Source organism: Moschus berezovskii, chromosome 14, assembly GCF_049115385.1.
Source record: "Moschus berezovskii isolate FMDL1 chromosome 14, NW_MosBer_1.0, whole genome shotgun sequence".
Classification (NCBI taxonomy): Eukaryota; Metazoa; Chordata; class Mammalia; order Artiodactyla; family Moschidae; genus Moschus; species Moschus berezovskii.
In genome coordinates, this window is record NC_142473.1 from 79,208,161 (window position 1) to 79,234,577 (window position 26,417).

Genomic DNA, 26,417 nt, shown 5'->3' on the forward strand with positions numbered 1-26,417 from the left:
TCAGCAAGCAAGAGAACTGTAGAGTCACAGACATTGAAGACTGCAGGGAGCCTGGGTGACTGTGAGGTTAGCTCTTTCATCGTACCCAAGGGGAAACTGAAGCACAGAGAAGGGATGTAACCTTTTAGTAATTTCATAATTAGTTAAATGATTTTAACAATATAATATTGGGCTATTTGGTGTGGAGCTAAAGTTAAAACATCTCCTTATTTCTCATTTGGGGCTGCTTAAGAGTGCTTGACTTTTATTAGAATATTACACATAAAATAAAGTAGAAGAGAAGGTGAACCTGGGATTGTTCTTTCTTTTCTTTGTCTCATTTGGAAATTTTGCTTTTAGTCTTTTGAAGGAAGTACCTCATCTTTGTTGATCTTCTTTTTCAGATGATTCCTATGTGTTGGGTCATTGGGCAAGATGTCACCAATCAGCTATGTTATTTTAGACACTTCGCTTTTCTGAGCCTCAGTTTCCTCATCTGAAAAGTGGGGATATATTACCCTACCTGGACTGAAAGCTTCTCAAGGGCAAGGATGGTTTCTTTTTTACCTTTTCTTGCTTTTCTAGAATGTTGCCTGACACACATTTCTAGGAGTTTCTAGAAATGCTGAATGATCTTTTGAGCTGTCATGAGGGTCAGAAGGCATCAGCTTTGTAGACAAGTTGTATGGACAGCTGTGCTCCTGATAGGGGAGGCCATTTGATGCAGGAATTGAGATTTCAAGAAGTCAAGGTACCCCAGAGCTTGACGGGTATAGAGAGAGGATTTTTGTTGGTTCTCTTTCTTAGGAGAGCTGGAATGGAGGCTAGACTGGAGGGGGTCGAGAAGTGAGTAGAAGATTTAGAAATGGTGACAAGAGGTATAGCCAACTCCAGTGAGAGGCATGGCTTCAAAAGGGAGGAAAGAATCATCACTGTGCATGGGGGTGGAGATAAAGCAATGGGCTTACCAGAGAGCCTTTTACACGTTGGTGGGACAGGGCCAGGCATAGGAAGTGCTCAGTAAATGTTTCCTGAATTAAACAGACTTCTAGTTGAACCCTTGGGGTTGCCAGGGTCTTTCCCAGCATTCTCAATAATGGTTAGAGATGAGATGGTGTAATAAATGAGAACCTAACACCAGTGTGTTGGTTAGGGCAGCTCTGAGTGCTGTAAGAGGTAAAGCCTGGATTTCAGTAGTTTAACACAATGCAAAATGATTTCTTGCTCAGCAACAGTTCAGTGAAAGTGAAAGGCGGCTTACCGTACAGAATTGAGGGCCGCTATTTCCCTTAATTTTCAGCATGTGGCTTCCAAGGTCACCATGGAAAGAAGATGAAAAGGTAGAGAGGGTCCGTCTGCTTCCTCATCACATTGGACTAGGAGGGCTCACATCACTTCCACTCCCATTGGTGGAAATGACTCACATGGCCCCAAGGGTGCAAGGGAGCCTGGGAAATGTAGTTCCTGGTTGAGCAGGCTTTTCCCAGCCATAGTTCTTCACTCTGGAAGGAAAGCATGAGTGTTTAGAATAGCCAGTCTCTCTACGCTGGAATTGCAACCCTTTTCAGCTCTCTGAGGAGCACTTTCCAACAGCTTGAGGAGACACAATCTGAGAAAATACTAGACTCCAAATGAAGACCAGGCCTTACTCCTGAGGGCGAAAGAGAGATAAATCATTGATCTGGGCCTCCGTTTACCCACTTGTATGATATTAAGTCCTGCCAGCCCAAGTTAACACTAGACAATTAGGTATCAAATCCGTTATGACTATACAGTGGAAGTGAGAAATAGATTTAAGGGACTAGATCTGATAGATAGAGTGCCTGATGAACTCTGGACGGAGGTTCGTGACATTGTACAGGAGACAGGGACCAAGACCATCCCCATGGAAAAGAAATGCAAAAAAGCAAAATGGCTGTCTGAGGAGGCCTTACAAATAGCTGTGAAAAGAAGAGAGGTGAAAAGCAAAGGAGAAAAGGAAAGATATTCCCATTTGAATGCAGAGTTCCAAAGAATAGCAAGGAGAGGTAAGAAAGCCTTCCTCAGTGATCAGTGCAAAGAAACAGAGGAAAACAACAGAATGGGAAAGACTAGAGATCTCTTCAAGAAAATTAGAGATACCAAGGGAACATTTCATGCAAAGATGGGCTCGATAAAGGACAGAAATGATAGGGACCTAACAGAAGCAGAAGATATTAAGAAGAGGTGGCAAGAATACACAGAAGAACTGTACAAATAATGACCCAGATAATCATGATGGTGTGATCACTCACCTAGAGCCAGAAATCCTGGAATGTGAAGTCAAGTGGGCCTTAGAAAGCATCACTACGAACAAAGCTAGTGGAGGTGATGGAATTCCAGTTGTGCTATTTCAAATCCTGAAAGATGATGCTGTGAAAGTGCTGCACTCAATATGCCAGCAAATTTGGAAAACTCAGCAGTGGCCACAGGACTGGAAAAGGTCAGTTTTCATTCCAATCCCAAAGAAAGGCAATGCCAAAGAGTGCTCAAACTACCACACAATTGCACTCATCTCACACGCTAGTAAAGTGATGCTTAAAATTCTCCAAGCCAGGCTTCAGCAATATGTGAACCATGAACTTCCAGATGTTCAAGCTGGTTTTATAAAAGGCAGAGGCACCAGAGATCAAATTGCCAACATCCACTGGATCATCGAAAAAGCAAAAGAGTTCCAGAAAAACATCTATTTCTGCTTTATTGACTATGCCAAAGCCTTTAGCTGTGTGGATCACAATAAACTGTGGAAAATTCTGAAAGAGATGGGAATACCAGACCACCTGACCTGCCTCTTGAGAAACATGTATGCAGGTCAGGAAGCAACAGTTAGAACTGGACATGGAATAACAGACTGTTTCCAAATAGGAAAAAGAATACATCAAGGCTGTACATTGTCACCCTGCTTTTTTAACTTATATGCAGAGTATATCATGAGGAACGCTGGGCTGGAGGAAGCACAAGCTTGAATCAAGATTGCTGGGAGAAATATCAATAACCTCAGATATGCAGATGATACCACTCTTATGGCAGAAAGCAAAGAAAAACTAAAGAGCCTCTTGATGAAAGTGAAAGAGGGGAATGAAAATGTTGGCTTGAAGCTCAACGTTCAGAAAACTAAGATCATGGCATCTTCATAGATGGGGAAACAGTGGCTGACTTTATTTTTCTGGGCTCCAAAATCACTGCAGATGGTGATTGCAGCCATGAAATTAAAAGACGCTTACTCCTTGGAAGGAAAGTTATGACCAACCTAGACAGCATATTAAAAAGCAGAGACATTACTTTGTCAACAAAGGTCCGTCTAGTCAAGGCTATGGTTTTTCCCGTGGTCATGTATGGATGTGAGAGTTGGACTGTAAAGAAAGCTGACCACCGAAGAATTGATGCTTTAGAACTGTGGTGCTGGAGAAGACTCTTGAGAGTCCCTTGGACTGCAAGGAGATCCAACCAGTCCATGCTAAAGGAGATCAGTCCTGAGTGTTCATTGGAAGGACTGATGTTGAAGCTGAAACTCCAATACTTTGGCTACCTGATGCGAAGGGCTGATTCATTTGAAAAGACCCTGATGCTGGGAAAGACTGAGGGCAAGAGGAGAAGGGGACGACAGAGGATAAGATGGTTGGATGGCATCACCGACTCATTGGACATGGGTTTGGGTGGACTCCAGGAGTTGGTGATGGACAGGGAGGCCTCGCGTGCTGCAGTTCATGGGGTCACAAAAAGTCGGACACGACTAAGCGACTGAACTGAACTGGTAGGAGCTAAGGATTGATAGGCTGCGTTTGAGCCCTTGATCTTTCACCTACTAGCTGGATGGCACTGGACAGGTTTCTAAACTTTCTGAGTTATTGACAGATCCTCCCTGAGTTGCCATGAGGATTATTAGCAAGACACTCCTGGCATGTAGTCATGCTTGGTAAAATGTGAGCTGCTGTCGGCACCCAGGTCCTCTCTCCTTCATTACCTCAGCAAAAGTGAATAGTCCCGACTCAGGTTTAAGGGAAAATGAACAGAATTGATATTGCCTGGAGATCAGCATGTTAAAAAGCAGAGACATTACTTTGCCCACAAAGGTCGGTCTAGTCAAAGCTATGGTTTTTTCAGTAGTCATGTATGGATGTGAGAGTTGGACCGTAAAGAAAGCTGAGTGCTGAAGAATTGATGCTTTTGAACCGTGGTGTTGGAAAAGACTCGAAAGTCCCTTGGACTGCAAGAAGATCAAACCCATCAATCCTGAGGAAATCAACCCTGAATATTCATTGGCAGGACTGATGCTGAAGCTGAAACTCCAATACTTTGGCCCCCTGATACAAACAACTGACTCATTTGAAAAGACCCTGATGCTGGGAAAGATTGAAGGTGGGAGGAGAAGGGGACAACAGACGATGAGACGGTTGGATGGCATCACCGACTCAATGGCCATGAGTTTGAGTAAAATCTGGGAGTTGGTGATGGACAGGGAGGCCTTGAGTGCTGCAGTCCGTGGGGTCACAAAGAGTCAGACACGACTAAGCGACTGAACTGAACTGACTGGAGATCTTGTCTTCCGCATTTTCCATCCCTCTCTGTGACAGAGAAGGTCTTTGGAGTCAAAGGAGCTGGAACTGGGCAAGATGGGGAGGGGGGACAGAAGTCAGCCCCTGGGAGCTGGGTGTCCCCATCCCACTCGCACTGGAGAGCAGGATCGATGAGGCGTGTTTCTGGCCTGTCTCTGAACAGCCACGGGAGCTCTGCTCTGTGGCAGCGGCTGTAAATCAATTAGAAGACGAGGCTTGGTGCTGAGCCCCAGCCGCCAACCCTGCCTCCTGTCTTCTGGGTCCTCCCCCAGTGGAAAACTTACCTCACCCCTTCAGTCCAGGGTTTGGAGTTAAGGCCTCTGAGTTTCTCTGAGCAGCCTGAGTTCTAAGAAAGCCGTAGACTCCTGGTCCTTTCACATGCCTTCTTCCCCCATGGACTTCCCTTCTGCTTGGGGGGAGGGCTTGGTGTGCCCCATTCCATGCCGTTCCTAGGGGTCCTTCTTTAGCATTTGAAGTTACCAGCCCTGGTTACTTATTTGGCCTGGAGCTTTATGGCATAATCCCCACTTCAGCTAATCAGTTGGCTTCCTGGGGGCCTCTGGAGTGTATCAGCCAGCTAGGGTTGGGGGCAGGGACAGGGCAAGTGGAGGCCTCCCAGTTTCTGAGAAAACCAAGCTGTGACGGGGAGGGTCCTTGGGAAAGGAATGTCCCAGAAGGAGAACTGGCCACTCTGCTCTGCCCAGAACCTCAGGCCAGCAGGGCCACTCAGTGACCTCCATACAGAGCCTGGCCCTTGGCCTGGGGCTGTGGGAAGCCAGGCAGGGACAATGGGAGGAAGGAGAAAGCAGGGAGATAAAGCCCAGGGCCCTCGGGTCTGTGCCTGGGATTCCAGAGGCCGGCTCCTCTCACCCCAGTGAGAGGAGGCTGCAGTGTAAACACGGCTGGGCTTCCTGTGGTTGCAGGGCCAGCGCCCACTTTATTATGCAGCGGTTGTTGAGATTATTGTTCCATTTCAGGAGAAGCCCGAGCAAGGACAGACTGCCTGTCTGATGCTTCCGCAGGGACACTGCCGTCATTCATTCATCCATTCCGGCCACAGACATTTATTTGGCACCAGCTGGTACCAAAGGCTTTGCTTGGTGCTGGGAATGTAGAATCAACATCCACCCATCCCTGTCCTTAGTAAGCCCTTCTCTGGTCCTGGAGACAGACACCAAGCAGATCCTTGTGGTTCCTTGTGGCCAGCTGAACAATCAGAACAAACCCAAGGTTTAGAAGTGATGCTGAGAATGAAGCAGTGCACTGCCTTTCGAGGGGCACGCACTGGTCAGGGCCCAGCTGGGAGGTCAGGGGTGTCCTGATCTGAGCACCCTAGATGTCTGCTGAGTACCAAAAGCGGTCAAAGAGTTCGCCTTTTTTTTTTTTTTTTATCTCTTTCCAACTCCAAACCAAAGGACTCTTAGAATGCAACCAATTAGGAGGCAGAGGTTTATCCAGCACCTTCCATGTGTCAGAAACTATTGTGGGAGCTTGTACAGATTATTACCCCAGTGATCTTTTAATCTCTGGGACACCCTCTGAAATAGGGCTGACTTTTGTCCCCAGATGGGGGACTGAGGCCACTGGGGCTGTCCCCGTCACTGAGGAAGTGGGCGGCTGGGTGGTAACCCAGTTCTGCGGGCTCCAGGGCCTTCACACTTCTCACTGGATCTCGCTGCCTGTCGCGAACCTCTCCCCCCGGGGTGCTCTCTGCAGAGTTCTCAGGTACCTGCAGGGGTGGAGCCCCACCTCGGAGAAGGCTCGCCTTGCCTGACCTGACGCACCCGAGAGGAATCCCCTTCTGTGGGGGGTCTCCTGATGGACGTGAGCTGGGAACAGGAGTCAGGGTCTGGCTGACTTATTTAAGGATTCTGGCAGGTCTCTGGATCAGCCCTCGAGCCTGATAGAAATGCATCAGGGCAGATTGTCTGTGGCTTTCCATGTCACCTGGGGCCTGTATTCTTTTACAAGGCCATTTCATGGATTCTCAGCTTCCCCATTTATACATGGAGCCCCTGCTGGCCTTGTTTTTCCTTTAATATGTTTCGAGGTGGGTGATTTCTCAACATGTCTTGCAGTGCGTTCAGGGTGAGGTGGCCTCGGAAATCAGACTCTGCACCCTCACCCTGCTCCTCTGCTGGCTGTGGGGCCTTGAGCCTGGAGCTTCCACACTTCCCTCCTCTGTTTCCCATCAGTAAAATGGAACAATGATAAAATCTCCCTTAATGGGCTGGACGAAAGACGGCAGAAGATAGGGGATATAAATCACTCTTTACATTCTAGAGTTAGAGGGATACAGCAGAAAGCAGGGCTTTCCTGCAACGGAAAGCCAAACAAAAGTCTGCGTCCACCAGTACATGAAGTGCAGGCGTTTTGGGATTGTCCCCATGTCTGCCGCCTGCAAATGTCAGCAACATTAGCTTCTGTGCACAGGGCTGTCCCTGCCTCACTTCTCATGAGGAAACAGAGGCACAGAGTGCTTAAGCAACTTGCCCCAGGTCACACAGCTGGGAGGTCGTAGCTGCTAAGTCACCTCAGTCGTGTCCGACTCTGTGCGACCCCATAGACGGAAGCCCACCAGGCTCCCCCGTCCCTGGGATTCTCCAGGCAAGAACACTGGAGTGGGTTGCCATTTCCTTCTCCAATGTGTGAAAGTGAAAAGTGAAAGTGAAGAGGTCATAGAGGCAGAACTAAACTGGAAATCCGTCTCCGAAGCCAGAGCCCCTCATCCTGTGGGTCTGCCTCTCAACGTCCGGGCGGCCTGCGGCTGGACACACACAGGTGCTCGTGTTCTGAGCGGGGCCTGAGTCAGCCGTGGCGGGGTGGGCGCAGTGTCTCTCTGCGAGTCCGGGTGAAGGGCATGGCTTGACTCTCTGCGTAGCGTCATTTCTCCTGTCTGCCTTTTTCACTGAGGTGGTTTGGGTCCACACGCCTCTCCCAGCGTTGTGTGCCCCCGCTGCACTTAGAATCAAACCCCTGCTCCTGTGACAGTCTGGCCCTGCCCTCCTCCCCAGGTCACTTCACCCACACCCTTCCCTTTGCCCTGCCCCCTCAGCCCCATCCCAGTTCCTAGAACCAGGCAAGCCCTTTTCTTGCCTCAGGGGCCCCACAGAGGCTGTTCCCTGTTTAGAACACTTGTCCAGCCTCTGCGTGTGGGAGGCCCTTCTCTTTCTTCAGTGTTCAGCCTGCCGGGGGGGGCCCTCCCTTGTCTTCTCTCACATTCCACTCTATTTATGGCCGTGGTGGCACATGTCTCAAAGCAGATTTACAGACTGATTTGGATTTAATAATAGTGATTTGATTTAACAATCGTCTGGAAGTGCCACGGAGGCGGTGACATGTCCATTTGTTGTTCAGACGCATCCCAGGGTCATGCCCGGCTCTTGGCATAAAGGTGTTGCTCGGCACTTATTTGCTGATTGGAGGATGAAGAGCTGGGGATGAAGGAAGGGGGTGGAGAAATATTTATGGAGCATCAATTAGGTACCAGCCATAGTCTGACCACCTTCATTCCTCTCCTTTGATTTTAGGAGGAAAGATCATTTGTACTCTGTAAGTGAGGAAACTCAGGCAAAGAGTGCTTAGACCCGGGATCACTCGAATTCTGACATGGACCAAGCAGCTGATGCAAAGAAGTGAGTAGGTTGAGTGACAAATGAACAAACAAACCAGGAGCCCAGGCTCAGTGATAATGGGCATTTAAACCATGACTCGATTGTCTGGGAGCGGTAGACACTGCGGTGAGCTTCAACACACACTCCCTCCGAGGAGAGAAGCTACATTTTCCTTCCAATATTTTTAAATCTTCTGCAAATAAAAAAAAACAAAGATGCCCAAAACTTGGATTTTTAATGAGATATTTTCCAACTGTTAAATATTGCTGACTCATTCATAGTTTTGTTTTATTTTTAAATGCCCATGTGCCGCTGCTGTGCTAGGCCAGTGGAGCTCTGGCTTCCCAGACACTGGCTTTGCACTCGGGTTTAGAGCACAGGAAACAGAGAAGCACAGCTTCTCAGGAAATCTCAGTCTGTCCTGCCCCGTCAGACCCGTTGAAATGCTCTCTCCTGCCTCAGGAGCGGATGCAAAGATAATGTGTGCTCTCAGAGCTCTGGACTCTGGAGATGTGACTCAAAACAAAACAAAAAGCAAAAGTCAGGACCCCATGGCCACTGCTGAGTGTGGGGTTAAATTTTCTGGTTCTTCGCTCTCAAGACCCTTCACCCAGGCCTTTGCCTTTGCCAGCCCCAGGGACCCCAGAACTTGGCTTTGGGACAAGCCAGCCCACAAATCCAGACCTGACCAGCACTGTGCTTATCCACATAGCCCATTCCCCACTCCCTGGTCCTGCTGGGGAAGTCCGGGTGATCAGAGTGTCCGGGCCATTCATCCACTGACGCGTTCATTCATTCAGCACAACTGTATTTTGTTAAATTTAATTGGAGTTGGTTTACAGTATCGTGTTATTTTCAGGTGTTCAGCTTCAGATTCACTTTCCTGATACGTTATTACAAGATACTGAATACAGTTCCCTGTGCTCCACAGGAAATCCTTGTTGTTCACCTGTTTTATAGATGTCTGTGTGTTAGCCGCTCAGTCGTGTCCGACTCTTTGCAACCCCATGGACTGTAGCCTGCCAGGCTCCCCTGTCCATGGGATTCTCCAGGCAAGAATACTGGAGTGGGTTGCCATGCCCTCCTCCAGGGGATCTTCCCAACCCAGGGACTGAACCCAGGTCTCTGGCATTCCAGACAGATTCTTTACCATCCGAGCTACTTGGGAAGTCCCATTTTATATGCAGTATCTGTATCTGTTAATCCCATCCTCCTAAGCTGTCCCTCTCCCCACTCTCCTTTGTAGCTTTGTAGTAACCGTAAATTTCTTCTCTATGTCTGGGAGTCTGTTTCTGCTTTGTAAACAAGTTGATTTGTATTTTTTGTTTAGATTCCACATGTAAGTTGCATCATACATTTGTCTTTCTCCATCTGACTTGGTGTGATAACCTCTAGGATAACCTCCATGTTGCTGCAAATGGCAATGTTTTAGCCTTTTTGTGGCTGAGTAATATTCCATTGTAGATGTAAACCACGTCTTCTTTATCCGCTCTTCTGTCAATGGACACCTAGGGTGCTTCCATATCTTGGCTACTACACAAATGTATGTTGATGTCCACTCTGTGCTGGGCAATATTATCCATGCTGGGAAAACAGTGAACAAAGTCTGCATCCCCCAGAACTTTCCTTCAGGGAGTAACTGGTGGAGTGGGGAGCTGCCTGAGACAGAGTGGTCCAGGAAGGCCTCTTGGAGGAGGTGACATCTGAGCAGAGACCTGAATGAAATAAGGGAATGAACAGAGCAAAGATCCAGGATAAGAGATTCTTACCAGAGGGAGTGCCAGTGCCCAGATAGCCAGACTACCTGAGTGGAGCATCTTGGGGACTTTTATCTTCCAGCAGTGCCCCTTTGACATCTACTAAGTGAGGCTGTTCATTAACACCTCTCTGTACTTCCACCCTACGCCTTTGCCCCGCATAATGCCGTCCATCAGGAATGCCCTTCCTCCCTTCTCTGATGGCCCAAAGCTTCCACATTTGGAAGACACCTCCTCCAGGAAGCCTGCCTATGCTGCTCCAACAGAAGCACTCTCTCTCAGCTTGGAGCTCCACAGCATGGTCTGCCCCTTACTGTTCACTTCTGTGCCCAGCTGGTCATAACTTGGGGCACAGGGCAGGACACGTGGACCTGGGCTTAGGTCCTAGCTTTCTTTCCTGTTGGCTTAGTGACCTTGGGCAAGTAGCCAAACCTCTCTTATCCCATTCTTTCATCTATAAAGTGGACTAGTAAGATTACCTTGGGGCTTCCCTGGTGGCTCAGTTGGTGAAGAATCCACAATGCAAGAATCCACCTGCAATGCAGGAGACCCAGATTCGACCCCTGGGTTGGGAAGATCCTCTAGAGAAGGAAAGGGCAACCCACTCCAGTATTCTTGCCTGGAAAATCCCATGGACAGAGGAGATTTGCAGGCTACAATCCATAAGATCACAAAGAGTTGAACATGACTAAACAGCTAAACCACCAGCATCACCGCCTTTGTGAACTGGGCCAAATCATTAATCTTTAACCAAGATTACCTTGCTGGGTTTATTTAATGATTAGAGGCTAAGTGAAGCCCCCACCTCCATCCTGGCATGCCACAAATGGTAGCTGCATGATAATTACTCCTCCTTTGCCTTTACCTGCCATGACCCCAAGGGTGTTACCATCCACCTCCTCCAGGAAGCCCTCCCTGGCCTCCCAGGCTTAGTTCTTCTTTCCTCTTACACCCCCCAGGACGTCATTAATGACGGATTTTCCCCCTTAGAACAGTTGTTAAATGATTTTACCTTTTATGCTAGATTCATCTTATGAGGATGAATGACATAATCTTACATCACGGAACCCTTCTGTGGATCCTGGTAAACCCAGAAGGGTGGCCAGAGGGAAGAGGAACTGGGAGCATCAGAGGAGGTGGCATGTACAGACACCGGCCCTGACCCACACCTTACTTCTGCCTTGATTTTTCCTTCTTAAAAGTCACCTGGGTCTCTGGGATTTGGGGACTTGCAGGAGAATAACGATGCTCCCATTCCTGATCTCTGTAATTGAGGCCTCACTCCCATCGAAAGAGGAGGCTGATCTGCCCATCACCTGCCCAGATGGAACCTGCTGGGCAGGTAAATAACACACAGAAAAGGAATTTATGACGGCAGCTGGGAGATCATTAATTACTGCTGCCCACCTCTGCCCGGCCTCGGGCAGCCCAGGGATCAGCCTTTGTTTCCAAGGTTTAAACCCAGGCGGGTCTCAGAGACTAGGAGCAAAGAGGGACCTGTCTATGGTTTTCTTTTTTTTTCGAAAGGACCACATGGGGAGATGAGGGGACCAAGGCACTGAAGAGCAGGTCATTAGCCCCTTCCTAGCCTTGCACCTCAGCCCCTCGGACACAAGCAAGGACTTGCCAGCTCCCATGGCTCCTTAGAGCCCCTCTTCTCTGCTGAGAAAGCAGTCCGCTGCCTGAGCTGGGCCTTGCATTGGCTGGGAGCAGGAGAGTCCAGAGGGTTCCTTCTCGGGAGAAAGCAGCCCCGGAGAAAGCCTGACAGATGGACTTCAGATCACATGCGTGCCTGAGCTGACGGATGATGAACCGAGTTTATCTGTATTTGTTTTTCACTTTGATGAAACCCAAGACCCGACGAGGGCTTTTCACCCATCGCCCGTTACTAGATGCCGCTCCCCAGCCCTGTGCCTCCACGTTCTCACATCTCCAGGGGGTGAGGAAGTCGTCACACAGAGAAGAGGCGCCGCAGGAATGCTTGGTCTCAGACTGCTGGCTGTTCAAATCCCATGTGGCCACTTACTTACCCTGTAACTTGGTTGCTGTCCGGTCGTTCAGTCGTGTCCGGCTCTTTTCGACCCCAAGGACTGCAGCATGCCAGGGTTCCCTGTCCTTCACTATCTCCCAGAGCTTGTTTAAACCCATGTCCATTGAGTCAGTGACGCTATCCAACCATCTCATCCCCTGTCACCCCGTTCTTGGGCATATTGTTAAACTTCTCTGGCCCCACTTTCCTCATCTGAAACGTGGGAATCATCAGTCACAGCGTTCACCTCGAAGGGTTGGTGTTAAATGAGATGACATATGTATCCTCGTCTGGATGCCCCAGAAGTAGACTCCAAGATAAGCATTTGTGAATAAGAGGTTTATTCAGGAAGAAACCGGTAACAAGTTGTGGGAGCAGAATGGGGAAGGGAAAGAAGCCGAGAAATGGAGCAAAGTCAGGCTGAGTCCTGCAGAGGCTGCTCCCCTGACCCCGCCGGGCACTCTGGGGTGCAGATTGCATCTCTGAGTTTGTCCCAACCTGAGACAAGAGAGAGAGCTGAGCTCGCGTCCGCCCATGGCCTCAGACACTGGCTGAGGGCCACCCAAGCATATGGGGGAGGATGTAAGCTCCCACACATTCTGGTTCCCGAAACACGGGGACAAAGGGCTCTGGCAGCCCAAGGGCAGTCTTCTCAAGAGGGTGGCAGGTGCCGGCCTTGGGAGGAAGAAACACAGAAAGGGGCCCTTGGAGGAGCCCTGACAACGCTGCCACCATATGTGAAGTTCTTAGCTAGCGCTTAGGGTGCAGCCTGTGGTGCCAGGGATCGGAATCACTGCACAAGTAATGAAGGTAGGGGTAAATCCGCCTGCCAATGCAGGAGACCCGAGTTCAAGCCCTGGGTCAGGAAGATCCCCTGGAGAAGGAAATGGCAACCCACTCCAGTATTCTTGCCTGGGAAGTCCCATGGACACAGGAGCCAGGCGGGCTATAGTCTATGAGGCCATAAAAGAGTCAGATCCGGCTTAGCAACTGAACAGCACCATAACCACCAAAATGGTCGCAGAGAGGCTTGTACCTTGCCCTGTGGGTGCACAGCACACTCGTGCAGGAGGGAATCGGTAAACCCTTTGTCAGTCATCACAGTCCTTTGGAGTTCTAAGCTGATCTGACTCTTATTTCCTGAGAGCTCTTCTGGGCCTTCCATGGGGCCTGGACGCTCTCAGGGGTCCGATTTTGCTGGGAAAGCCATCTACAGCCCAACTCCGATCACACTGCGTCCATTTCACTGGGTGGGTGGTGGCACGAAGATGTGTCCCCTCCACTGTTGATGAGCCTCCGGGCGGAGTGGTAGGCAGAGTAATGAGCCCCAAAGATGCCCACGTCCTAATGCCTGGAGCCTCTGGATTTATTGTCCTATGTGGCTAAAGGGACTTTGTAGATGGGTGAAGGGTCTTGAGATGGGAGGTTATCCTGGATGATCTGGGTGGGGTCGGTCTAATCACACGGATCCTAGAAAGGGGCGAAGGGGAGCTATACTACAGAGGGGAGAGTGGGGAGGACGCAGGCTGGCCTTGGCTGATGTTGAAGTCATAGGGACCATGAGGCAAGGAACACAGGCAGCATCTCGAACCTGGCAAAGGCTTCTCCCTCGTGTTTCCAGAAGGAGCACAGCCCCGCTAACAGCTTGATTTTTGCTGAGTCCCATTTCAAAGGACTTCGGACTTGCCAAACTCTGAGATAATACCTGTGTCTTGCTATAAGCCCTACATTTGTGGTCATTCATTAGAGCAGCCGGAGGAACCCGTATGAGGTGGTGTGATGTACCTGCTTGGCAGGGCTGTCGTACCCAGTGACCGAAGCTAACACCAATTGAGGCGTTGCCCTGAAGGTCTTTTGTAGACGTGGCTAGACCGTCTGCTATCCGTTGACTTCAGGTGTGTAGAAGGGCCTTATCCAGTCGGGAAGTTTCCCCTGGAGAAGGAAACGGTAACCCACTCCAGTATTCTTGCCTGGAGAATCCCATGGACGGAGAAGCCTGGTAGTCTATAGTCCACGGGGTCGCAAAGAGTCGGACACGACTGAGTGGCAGAACGGACAGACGGAAGAGCAAAAACAGAGGTTTCCCAGGAAAGAAGGAATTCCGCCTTGAGAATGCATCAACTCCCATTTGAGCTTCCAACCCACCTTTTAGATTTGGGCCTTGCCAGCCTGACAATGGCATGAAGCAGTTCCTTCAGAGAAATCTCTCGATAGAGAAGCACACAGATGAATTTGAGTGAACTCCAGGAGTTGGTGATGGACAGGGAGGCCTGGCGTGCTGTGATTCATGGGGTCGCAGAGAGTCGGACCCGACCGAGAGACTGAACTGAACTGAACTGATGTAATATTGTGCATATATGATGTCATATATGATATATGTGATATCATCTATATGAGATACATAGATACAAACGTGTATATATAAAACTGCTATTGGTTCTGTGTCTCTGGAGAACTGCCAGGTATACGTGGCTTCCGGTGTTTTTGGCCATTGTGGACGGTGCTGCTGTGAACCTTGTAGTGGCCACGCAAATGTGTTTCTGCTCATTTTACCTCCAGGGCAAGTGGCCCCGTTGTTCAGAGCGTTAGTGTCCCGGACTCGGGTCTCTATGCTCCCACCCTGCCCTCCCTCCACGAAAGCTGCCTACCTGGCCTCCTGCAAGGGGAAACCACTTCCCAGACACCCTCTGGGACAAGGCCAGATACATGAGCCTGTGTCCGCTGAGGTTCTCCCTCGGGCTCTTCGTGCCCTTCTCCTGGGACCTCTGGCCCGTCTTTCTCCCTCCCACGGGCTCCCTGGGTGGACTCGCATCTCTGTCTCCCCTGCACATCCTCTCTCGAGTCCAGACCCCGCTGCCTCTCTTCCTCTCTCATCCAGCCTGCCTCCTCCGTCTCCCTCTCTCCCCATCCCCTGGAGTCTGTCTGCCCCAGGGTCCCTTTCTGCCAACTCTTCCCCTCAACCACCTGTCTTCTCTCTGCTTCACGAATCTTGTCTAATGGCTTACTGAAGCCAAGACTGAGCATGTGATGGGGGGAAGGGTGACAGAATGATGCCCCCAGATGCTCAAGGGCCGTTTAGGGGTGGGGTGGGGCTTTGGCCAATGGGGAGGAGCCAGGGGGCAGTCTGGGCCAGCGATTATCTAAGGAGGCCGAGGTGAACGCGATGTGTTGAGTCCCTGGGATCCCCAAGCAGGAAGGTTTTCCTGGGACCCAGAGCTGGGTCCTACCCATCCCCGGCACACTCCCTGTTCTGTGTGCACACGCCTAGGTGCCACACTCAGGGCGGGTGACTGTGCTTGGTCCCTTGCAGAGTGGAGCCCACGGCCAGCACCTCCCCGAGTGCAGGGCCACCTCGGGAATGTGCAGTGTCCCAGGTCGCCCTGGACCTCGCTCTACCAGAAACGAAGGTGCTGGCTTGGCCAAGCCCTCCACGGGGATAAAAGTTCCCCACGACGATAAAAGTTCCCCACGACAGCCATGGAAGCTTGAGCAAGGTTACATGAGGCTCAGTTTATCATTGTCGTTCTTCAGTCACCCAGCCGTGTCCGACTCTCTGTGACCCCAGGGACGGCAGCAAGTCAGACTTCCCTGTCCTTCACTGTCTCCTGGAGTTTGCTCAAACTCCTGTCCATTGAGTCAGTGATGCCATCTTACCATCTCATCCTCTGCTGCCCCCTTCTCCTCCTGCCCTTAATTGTTCCCAGCGTCAGGGTCTCTTTCAGTGAGTCGGCTCTTGGCATCAGGTGGCCAAGGTATTGGAGCTTCAGCTTCAGCATCAGTCCTTCCAGTGAATATTTAGGGTTCATTTCCTTTAGGATTGACTGGTTCAGTTTCAGTTCAGTTCAGTTCAGTCACTCAGTCATGTCCAACTCTTTGCGACCCCATGAATCACAGCACGCCAGGCCTCCCTGTCCATCACCAACTCCCAGAGTTCGCTCAAACCCACCTCCATCGAGCTGGTGATGCCATCCAGCCATCTCATTCTCTGTCGTCCCCTTCTCCTCCTGCCCCCAATCCCTCCCAGCATCAGAGTCTTTTCCAGTGAGTCAGCTCTTCGCATGAGGTGGCCAAAGTATTGGAGCTTCAGCTTTAGTATCAGTTTACCCATCTATTAAATGGGACTGAAGGTAATGCAGAGGGCACTGCTAAGCGCACAAGGAGACTGCTTGAGAGGGTGTCCTGCAGTGCTAGGCATGCCGGGAAGGCCCATAAAGCCCAGCCAGCCCTGTTACCTGGGGGTGGAGTGAGTATCCTTGCCTGTTTTCTCTTTCTCTCTCTTTAGCCGGGAGTTGATATAATCAGAGCTGGAATCCACAGGACATCAAAAGCAACATTTGCACAGTGCTTTGGAAGGAATAAAGCCCTTTTCATAGGTGATCGCTTAATGTTCTTAACTGCTTGGGTGGGGGTGGGTGGGAAAGGGAATTATTCTTCTCATTTTGCAGAGAAGACTAAAGTTCAAAGACATGTATTGTGTGCCTGAGGGCACTCAGCTCTGAGCTGGGATGCAGCGGAATTCCAATCCAGGGCAGTGTGACTCCAGAAGGCTCCCTCTCCCCTCACTGGCTGCCTCTGGGAGGGGCAGGCGCCGACTCTGACGGCAAAGCAAACCTGAGTTTCAACATCCGTGCAGCTGCACGCTGTGGCCGGTGTGCAGAGCGTCCCTCCTTAATTATCCCGCTTGATCATGACGCAGCTTGCAGCGCAGGCAGGAGACCCAGCCCCACTTTACAGACAAGAAAAGTACAGTTGGAGAGATGGAGTCACCCGCCCGCAGACGGCACAGAGCCATCTGTGTCCAAGCTCAGGGCTTCAGGTATGTGACTGTGGGCACGTCTCTTCACTGCTCTGAGCCTCAGTTACCCAACTAATCCTGTCTCTGAAGGCTCTAGAGAGGATTAAATGACACATGGATGCAGAGAGCCTGGCATCGTCACCGCACCTGCTGGGTCCTCTATGCCTGAACATTTTCTTTCTTCGGGAAATTCTGACATGAGCTTCTGCAGGCAGCAGGAGCTCTGGAGTGCTGCCTGAGAGGATGAAAGAAAAATGCAGATATATACTGAGTGTCTACTGTGTATATGTCAGAGGGTTTAATGGTGACAGACACCGTGGCTGACCACACGGAACTTACACCGCAGTGCGGAAGACAGAAAATAAGGAAACCGCGAGTTCCTCCAATGACTCCATGCTTTAATCAGTGCAAAGAAGGCAGAAAAAGAAAACACCAGGAGGGACTGCTCTGGTCAGGGAAGGTCTTTTAGGAGCAGAGCTCTGAGTCAGGGTCCTGAAACAGGCAAGGATTGGCCATGCAGAGCTAGGGAGAGGACGGTTCCAAGGTAAGAGGACAGGGTGTGTGTGTGCAAAGGCCCTGGAGCAGGAATGGATTTGAGTGTTGTAGGTTGGAGGGAAGAGCATTATGGTTGGGATCTAGTGACAGATGAGAGAGAGGTTCAAGTCAAGGCTGGGGAGGTTGGCAGGGATCTAACTATGAGGATCTGGTCATGGATTTGGACTTTTAAGTTGAATAAGAAGCAGTAGATAAGGTTTTAAGCAAGGAGGGACATAGTATAATTTTGATTTTAAGAAGTAAGCAGTTTACAAGCTCATAAACATTTTCCCTGGAGAAGGAAATGGCAACCCACTCCAGTATTCTTGCCTGAAAAATCTCATGGACAGAGGAGCCTGGTGGGCTATAGTTCATGGGGTCGCAGAGTCGGACACAACTGAGCGACTAACACAAACGGTTCTAGCTGAAAGGATCTCTGAATAGGATCTAGTCCATCCGTGTATAGTGCAGTGGGGAAACTGAGGCCCTGGAGGTGAGCAGTTGGTGGGCAACGTCATACAGCATTTGGAGGCAGAAGCAACCCTGGAACACGGGACCCCAGACTCCAGCTTCAGTTCTCTTTCCTTTGAAAGGTCAGCAGAAGCCCCAGCCCAGGAACTACCTCTGTCTCCTTCAAGGATAAGCCCACCAAGGTCCTGGCCCGATAGCCTGCGGGATCACGCTAGCATCGGTGCTTTCCCAGGTCAAACTGGTGTCTGTCCATTTCCCACGATGACTTTTGTTCCATGGCCACCATCTCTAGATCCCTCGACACCGAAGAAACACACATGGGCCAAGTTTGAGTTTTAAACCACACCCTCGCTGTAGTAATCACAATCCTGCCTGAATGTACTTGACCCCATGCAAAGAGACATCTGCTAGCAATTCTGGGAATGCAGTTAGCATTTTTGCTCTGTGACGCTCGAGCATTTCCCATGCATGACCGTGTTTCTCCCTCTTGGAGGGGAGTCCTGGCAGCACGACCCTCTCTTTTTTGCAGATGGTGGTGATGAGGCCAGGAGTGGCCGACTGACTTACATAGAGTCAGGGAGGGAGAGCGAGCCAGAGAAGGGGCCTCTCTCAGCAAGTGAAAGGGAAGAGAAAGAGTAAAATGAACATCCCACCTTCAGATTCTAGCATCAGACCCTAAGAATCGTTCTCCAGGCTCTGAGAATCATAAAATGATAGCGCTGACATGCCTTAGGGATGGCTGGGTCCGGTGGATCCTCGGGTTATTTATTTATTTCTCTGCACTAGGTCTTCGATGCGGCATGTGGGACCTTCTACCTTTGCTGCGGCATGCAGGGTCTTTAGTTATAGCACGTGAGATCTAGTTCCCTGACCAGGGATCGAACCCTGCGTTGGGCTCCCTGCATTGGGAGTGTGGAGTCTAAGCCACTGGATCACCAGGGAAGATCAATCTTCTGGGAATTTAAAAATAAAAATCCTTTTAGGGATAATACATATACAGTGAAATATATCCATCTCCCGTATACAGCTCAGTGACTCTTTTATGGACCAAGTAACCACCATGCGGGGCTTCCCTGGTGGCTCAGAGGTTAAAGCGTCTGCCTCCAATGCGGGAGACCCGGGTTCGATCCCTGGGTCGGGAAGATCCCCTGGAGAAGGAAATGGTAACCCACTCCAGTATTCTTGCCTGGAGAATCCCATGGACGGAGAAGCCTGGTAGGCTACAGTCCACGGGGTCGCAAAGAGTCGGACACGACTGAGTGACTGAACAGAACAGAACAGAACCACCATGCAGACCAAACTGGAGGTGAAGCCTGGCCATGCAGAACTGGGGAGATGAGGGTTCCTGTTTGAGATGGTAAGATGTGCAATGGCCCGGGGGCAGGAATGGATTTGAGTGGGGATGCCTGGGGCGAAGACTATCATATGGCCTCGTGACAGATGAAGGAGAAGCTCAAGCCAAGGCCAGGGAGGTTGGCAGGCGCCCATCCCACCAGCCCAGAGGCGATGCTGTGTCCCAGCCCCGTTGACACCCTCCTTTCCTCAGCCCCGCTTACCTCCAGGTACCTACTGTTCTGGCTTCAGTCACAGTCAAGCTGTTGCTCTGGTTCTTGAACTTCATATAAATGGAATCATACAGCTCCTGGAGCTCCTCCAGGCCTGGCTTCTTTCGTTCAGCAGTGAGCATGACCCTTCCATGTTGTTGCACATGGCAGTCGTTCTTTTTCACCTGTTGTGTAATAGTCCATTACACACACAGACACACACACACACATATGCTTCCTTGGTGGCTCGTCAGTAAAAGAATCTGCCTGCAATGTGGGAGATGAGGGCTCTGTCCCTGGGTTGGGAAGATCCCCTGGAGAAGAAAATGAAAACCCACTCCAGTATTCTTGCCTGGGAAATCCCATGGACAGAGGAGCCTGGTGGGCTACAATCCATAGGGTCGCAAAGAGTCAGACACAACTTAGCGACTAAGCCACCACCACCATACATATGAAGCAACTTAGCACAGCACACACACATATATACATATATGTATGTGTATTACAACTGATGCATCTGTTTTTCTGTGTTGGCATCAAGTTGTGTCCCATTTGGGGTGCTTATAAATAGAACTGCAACAAATATTTTGTGATCCGGGTCATTTTGTGGGCACAGAAAAGTCTGTGCATGCAGACTTTTCTCTTGGGTGTGTAACTGGGAGTGGAAATGCTGAATTGTCATGTGTTTGACTTTAATAGACAGGACCAAAGAGGATGGTTGTGCCATGTGAAAGTCCTGCTAACCGTGTATGAATGTTCTAGTCTATCTCCTCACCCGTGCTTGATGTCATCCCTCTGTTCAATTTTAGTCAACCAGTGGGTCATTATCTCAGTACCACAATGAGATACTGTGGTTTTTATTAGCATTTCCCTGGCAGTAATGATGCTGAGCACCTTTTCATGTACTTATAAGCTATGTCAATATCTTTGGAGAGTTATCTTTTCAGATCTTTCACCCAATTTCGACTGGGTTATTTTCTTACTGATCTGTAGGCATCCTTTACATAGTCTGGATACAAGTCCTCTGTCATACATATGTATAATACAGCTTTCAGTCTACGGCTTTTTTCTTCTTACTCTCTAAATGGTGTCTGGGCATCGTTTGGGAAGGAAGAATAAGTACTATGCAGGGCTTCCACTGTGCCCATCCACGTGCTCTGCACGTCCGTCTCATCTTTGCTGATGCTCATCACCACTCAGGGAGGTGAACATCATCACCCCATCTCTCCAGGCCCCCACACCCCCTGACGATAAGGTATTTAAGGAACTGGCCCACCATCTCAGAGTTGGCAAGTGTCTGGGCTGAACTTCTCTGGTCCCAAGCTGCCTCTTTCTGTTTTGAGTGTTAATTGGAGAGGCAGTGGTCCCCTCCACCTCCTACCCCCACCCCCACCCTTAGCCTGTCTTGCCATCAACAGCCAAGTGGAGAGAAAGATCAAGGAGGTGCATATCTCTTTGCCTTTCCTGGAGTGAGGGCTTTCTAATTTGGCCGCCTTGTTTTATTTGAAGTGAATTTCTTGGCATCTTTAACTAAATTCACATTCCATTGCAGATTCACAAAAGCTTCCAAAAGCATCTTGAAAAGGTTGGCACGGCCTGGTGTTTGGGCTTATTCTTAATGCCAATACCTTAAATGTATATAATTCGTTTAGTTTAGAAAGTGCTTCCATGATGAATGTCTTATTGCATATTCATTAGTTAAGCCAGTGAAATAAGCAGGGCAACAGTCATTAGCAAGCTCATGTTCAGAGGCCAGAACTGATTTGTCCTGATCTGCAGAAGCTGTGGCTGGAGATACCTCGGGAAACAAAACATCAGGACTCAGTCGGGGCCTGGCTGGTCCCAGGAGCCCCAGGCATTCAGCAGAAACAGCCACTCCGGGTGTGTGCGTGCTGGGCCAACACGGCCGGGAGGAAATGGAGTTGCATTTATTATAAACTGTGAACCAAGACAGGCTTCCTGCCCAGCGGGAGGACAGGTAGGGAAGTGCCTGATTGTCCGGGAGTTTTCTGTCTCTCCCCTTGCATTCCACAATTGTTTGAGGAGTTCCGCTGGGAGCAGGGCCTGTGCCAGGGAAGCAGAGATGAGCCAGCAGGTTCGAGCCCTTTCGCAGTGAACCCGGCCCTGTTAACAAGCACCATTGATTGAGCACTCTCTGCCTGCCAAGCCGAGAGTGGAGAACTCCGTGGGCATTCATGTTCTTTAACCCTCCCCAGGACCTGTGAGTGTGATGACCCCCTCAGGCTGTGGGGGAGCCAGGGAGAGGCCTGGGCACTGCGAACCCTGCAGGAGGCAGGAGGCAAGACCCACCCAGACGGGGCACAGGACCAGGGCCTCCAAGGAGAGAAATCAGGAAGGCTTCATGGAGGCGGTGACTTTTAACCAAGGCCCTTGAAGGATGGGCAGGATTTTGAGGGCAGAAATGGGAAAAGGGACCGTGCTGGCTGAGGCAACAACAGAGGCAAAGGCCAGAGACGGGAGGGCAAGGTCAGGCAGCTGAGGATGGTGGCCAAGGGCATGCCCTGCATCTGCAAGACCCAAGACGGAGCCTTGGCCCCCCACGCACCTGCTCTTTGATCTTCAGTGAATTGTATCACCTTCCCCCTTGTCAGTCTCCCTCAACTTTTAAAAAAATTTGAGGTGAGAGAATTCCCTGGCAGTCCTGTGATTAGGACTCAGCGCTTTCACTGCGGGTGCCCAGGTTTAATCTCTGGTTGGGGAATTAAGATCCTGCAAGCCACACGGCATGGCCAAAAATAATAATAATAATTACAACTTCATTTCATTAAAGAAAATTGAGGTGAAATTCACATGACATAAAATTACCCATTTTAAAGTAACAGCCCAGTGGCATTTAGTCCACAGTGTTATGCAATCACTGCTTTTATCTCATTCCAGAACCTTTCCTTCACCCAAAAGAAAACCCCAGACACATCAAGGGTGCCTCCCTGCAGCCTCTGGCAACCATTAATTTGCTTTCTGTGTATATGGACTGACCTATTCAGAAATTCTATGTAAATGGAATCATACAACACATGGCCTTTTGCACTGATTTCTTTCACTTAGCATAATGTTTTGGAGGTCTATCCATACTATAGCATGTATTGGCACTTCCTTTTTCTGAGAGAATAATATTCCATTGAGTGGATCTGTCACGTTCCCATGTTTATCCATGTAAATATTGGTGAACATTTGGGGTATTTCCACCTTTTGACCACTGTGAATAGTGCCGCTGTCAGCATTTGGGCACACGTGTCTGTTTAGTCCTGTCTTCAGTTCTCTGGGGCACAGACCCAGGAGTGGACTCGCTGGGTCATGAGGTGGCACAGTGGTAAAGAATCCTCTTGCCGATGCAAGAGATCCAGGTTCCATCCCTGGGTCGGGAAGATCCCCTGGAGGAGGGAATGGCAACCCACTCCAGTATTCTTGCCTGGAGAATTCCATGGACAGAGGAGCCTGGCAGGCCCAAGTCCATGGGGTCTTCAAGAGTCAGACACAACTGAGCGACGGAGCTTGCATGCACACACATGGTGATTCTATGTTGAACTTGTTGGGGATACTGCATCACCTTGAACCTCAATTTCTGCATCTGTAAAATGGGGATGATAATGATAGCTTTCTCATACGAGATCGATGGAACAGGGTTTTTGAGGATTAAATGAAGCCCAGGACCCAGGGTAGCCAGGGCTCAGGGTGCATTAGGAGAGCTCCTGTTGCAGAGGGCTGAAGGGTGTGGGCGGGAAGGATGAGGGGCTGGGCTCAGCTGCATCTCTGGGCAGTGGGCTGACTGAGGCATTCTTCCCTTTCCTCTCCAAGATGGGGCAGAGTGAGCAGATGGCTGGTGCTCTGGGAACCAGAACCCCGTCCTGCTCTTGGATCCAAGGAGACTAGCCTGCCCTGGCCCCTCACTCAGGGGCCTGGCTGTCGGATTCATGCCTGGAGCCTGGGGGTGGGGGAGCCGTCACTGCCTGCAGGGGTAATTTTCCCCCATTTGCCTCCTGCCCCTTCCCCCTCCACTCCTTTCAGAGCCTGACATGGAGCTGTTCGGGCTTGGCCAGCAGCAGGGGCTCAGAAACTGAATTAACAGGTAAAAAATCCCATTTTCTGCCTGTTACCTGCCTGGCTGAGCTGCAAGATCTGTGACATAACAAGAATTGGGGGAGGGGTGGGGAAGAGCCTGATGGGTGGGAATCGTTTGAGAGGGAGAGACCCCCAGGCTTGTGATGTGGGAAGGGGCCGGACCGCACCAGGGAAGCAGTCACCGGTGACCCACACTCCCTATCCGCTGGCAAGTTACCTCCCACTAGCTGCCATCCTTGTGCCGCCTGTCCCAGGAGGTGGCAGAGGGGAATAGCCAGCTATTCATGCATCTCTGGGTCATGCCCCAGGGATAACCCTAACCACTGGGAATCCCTGCCCTCCATCTCAGATGTATTCAGGTCCTCTCTGTGAGTGGGAGGCAAGCCCTGGGTCCAGCAATCAGGCAGAGCTGAGGTCAAATCCAAGTACAGCCACGTAGGAGTTGCCAGTGACCCTGGGCAAATGCTAACCTCTCTGAGCCTCGGCTCCGTCTCTCAAGTAGGAGCTAACGAAACTTCTTGGCTGGGTTGTTGGTGGTGTTCAGTGATGTCAGAAGGGAACAGCAGTTGCCCGGCGTGTCTGAAGCTCTTGATGCTCAGTCTGTGTCTCAGGTTTGACTCCCGCTGGGTGCAGACTCCCAAGAGGTCAGGGGCCGTGTCTGTCTTCCTTGTGACTTAGGCTGGGTTGTCTAAAAGCAGAACGTGAACAGGGATGGCTGTGCAAGTGAATTATCAAGGGTGGATACGCAGGACCAGGGGGAGAAACAGGACAAGGCAGAGAAGAAGCTAAGCAGGGACGGGATTCAAGAGCATTCTAGCCTCGGCTGGACCCCAGGGGAGCTCCAGGGCGTGAATGACATTGAGTCTGTGGCCAGCACGCTCTGTCGGGAGCAACGGGCTATGCCTGGGGATGGGGACAGGGCTGTAGCTTCCCAGGCATAACTGCGCGATGTGGACCCAAACAGTCAGAGCCAGCAGTGCCCCCAGAGAAGGGGCACGTGGAGACTTTTGCATCCATCGTGGCTGCGGTCAAGGGAGCAGTGCGCCCTCGAGGGGGCTCCCCCAGTGGCTCAGCCATAAAGAATCTGCATGCAGTGCAGGAGATCCAGGTTCGATCTCTGTGTTGAGAAGATCCGCTGGAGGAGAGCAATGAAACCCACTCCAGCGTTCTTGCCTGGAGAATCCCATGGACAAAGGAGCCTGGCAGGCTACAGTCCATGGGGTCGCAAAGAATTGGACATGACTGAAGCAACTGAGTAGGCACGCACTCACACGCCCTCCAGGGAAGGACGCCCACACCTGCAATCCCTTACTCTGGAATTGGAGAACACCGACTGTGGTGCCTGGCATACTTAGGTGTGAAGCCCTTTTCTACCACTTACTGGAATCACTCACCTCTCTGGGTCTCCATTTAGAGACCCCTCCATGGGCTTCCCAGGTGGTGCTATTGGCAAAGAATCCACCTGCCAAAGTAGCAGATGCAAGAGACACAGGTTCGATTCCTAGGTCGGCAAGATACCCTGGAGGAGGAAATGGCAACCCACTCCTGTATTCTTGCCTGGAAAATCCCATGGACAGAGGAGCCTGGCAGGCTACAGTCCATGGGGTTGCAGAGTCGGACACGACTGAGCATCTGAGCACAATACCCCATAGGGTCCACAGGAGGACACATCAGATATTACGTGGACAGCAGCTCCATCATAGCCCCCGAATACCTGTTGGGTGGGTGGCGTCAGGCTTCCTGCTCTCACCATCTGCATGGAGGCCATCCCAGGACCAGTCTCTCCTGCCTGGCCCCGCCTGTGGGAGCTCCTTCCCTCCTCCAGACGGGAGGTGGACTAGTGATCTCTAGTAACCCCTGTCCCCAGGGCCAAGAGTGGGGAAGGCCATTGTTCTTAGCTCCCTTCCTCCAGGAATGAGAAACACAGCTGGAGCTTTCAGCATCGGGGTCAACCAAGAACTGGGATTTCCCCAGAGGTGTTAGCCCCAAGGTATTCTCATTGGTATTTAACAATATGTGGAGACAGTCCCCTCATGAATAAAAAGGACATGTTTCAGGGGAGGTTAGAAGCCCTAATGGTGGGTTCCTTTCTCCAGAGCTCTGAGAAGTGGCCTCTGTTTGTCCAGAAAACTGATGTTAAGTCCAGAGCCGTGTTTACTTGTGGCCAAGGTGTCATAAGGCAAGCCCCACTTCAGGGTGGGCCTACCAGGGGTCTGGGAGGGCTGTACTCTGTCCTGTGAGGACCAGCCACTTCTCAGAGTCCCTGCTGACCTGAGGACGGCACAGACCAGTGAGGGAGCTGTAGCTGGGGTTTCCCCCAGATGTGATGTGGCTGGAGCTGTAACTGTAATACTAATAAAAGCTCCCACTTACTGAGGCTGCGTGGGCCCAGACACCGTGCTGGGCAATCTCCTTGTGCCTTCTTGTTTAACTTTACAAATGAGAAATGTCATTGAACCCATTTTACAGGTGAGGAAACTGAGGCTTAGAGGTGTTCACATAAGGGTTCCAATCTCATAATGAACCGTGGGCTCAGCCTTTGAATTTAGCCTTACCCCCCACCCCCAGTGAAGCTGTAAGAGCCCCAGATTGTTGAATCTGTCAGCACCTGGCTGGCTTTCTCCCAGGTACAGGGCATGTCACCCCAGGGACTCAGGCTCTCCAGATTCTTCCTCATCTCACTCTTGCCCATCTGCAGAGACTTGACCCCCTTCCATTCACTTGAGCATTGAAGATCATTGTTCTAGTGGCTAAGAGCCTGCCTGCCAGTGCAGGAAACACAGGAGACACTGATTCAGTCCCTGGTTTGGGAAGATTCCCCTGGAGGAGGAAATGGCAACCCACTCCAGCATTCTTGCCTTGAGAATTCCACAGACGGAGGAGCCCCCACAGTCCATGGGGTCAAAAAGAGTCAGACACGACTGAAGTGACTTAGCACACACGTCTCGTTTCGTAGAGGAGAAAACAGAAGCCCAGGGCACACGGCAAGGCTGTCCCAGAGCTGAGACTAGAGCAAGGGTTCTGCCTTGTGGTCAACGTT

General features: G+C 50.7%; 1 protein-coding gene across 5 annotated transcripts in view; it reads left to right on the plus strand.

Moving 5' to 3' along the window:
• Positions 1 to 26,417, plus strand: part of TSPAN18 (tetraspanin 18) — a 207,213-nt gene that overhangs the window by 100,325 nt on the left and 80,471 nt on the right. For 2 of the 5 annotated variants that reach the window (XM_055423891.2, XM_055423895.2), the window contains exon 3: positions 8,084 to 8,188. The exons of the other annotated variants lie outside the window; for them this stretch is intronic. The gene's annotated coding sequence lies outside the window, so the exon portion shown is untranslated. The remainder of the gene's footprint in view (positions 1 to 8,083; positions 8,189 to 26,417) is intronic. 5 annotated transcript variants of the gene reach the window in all.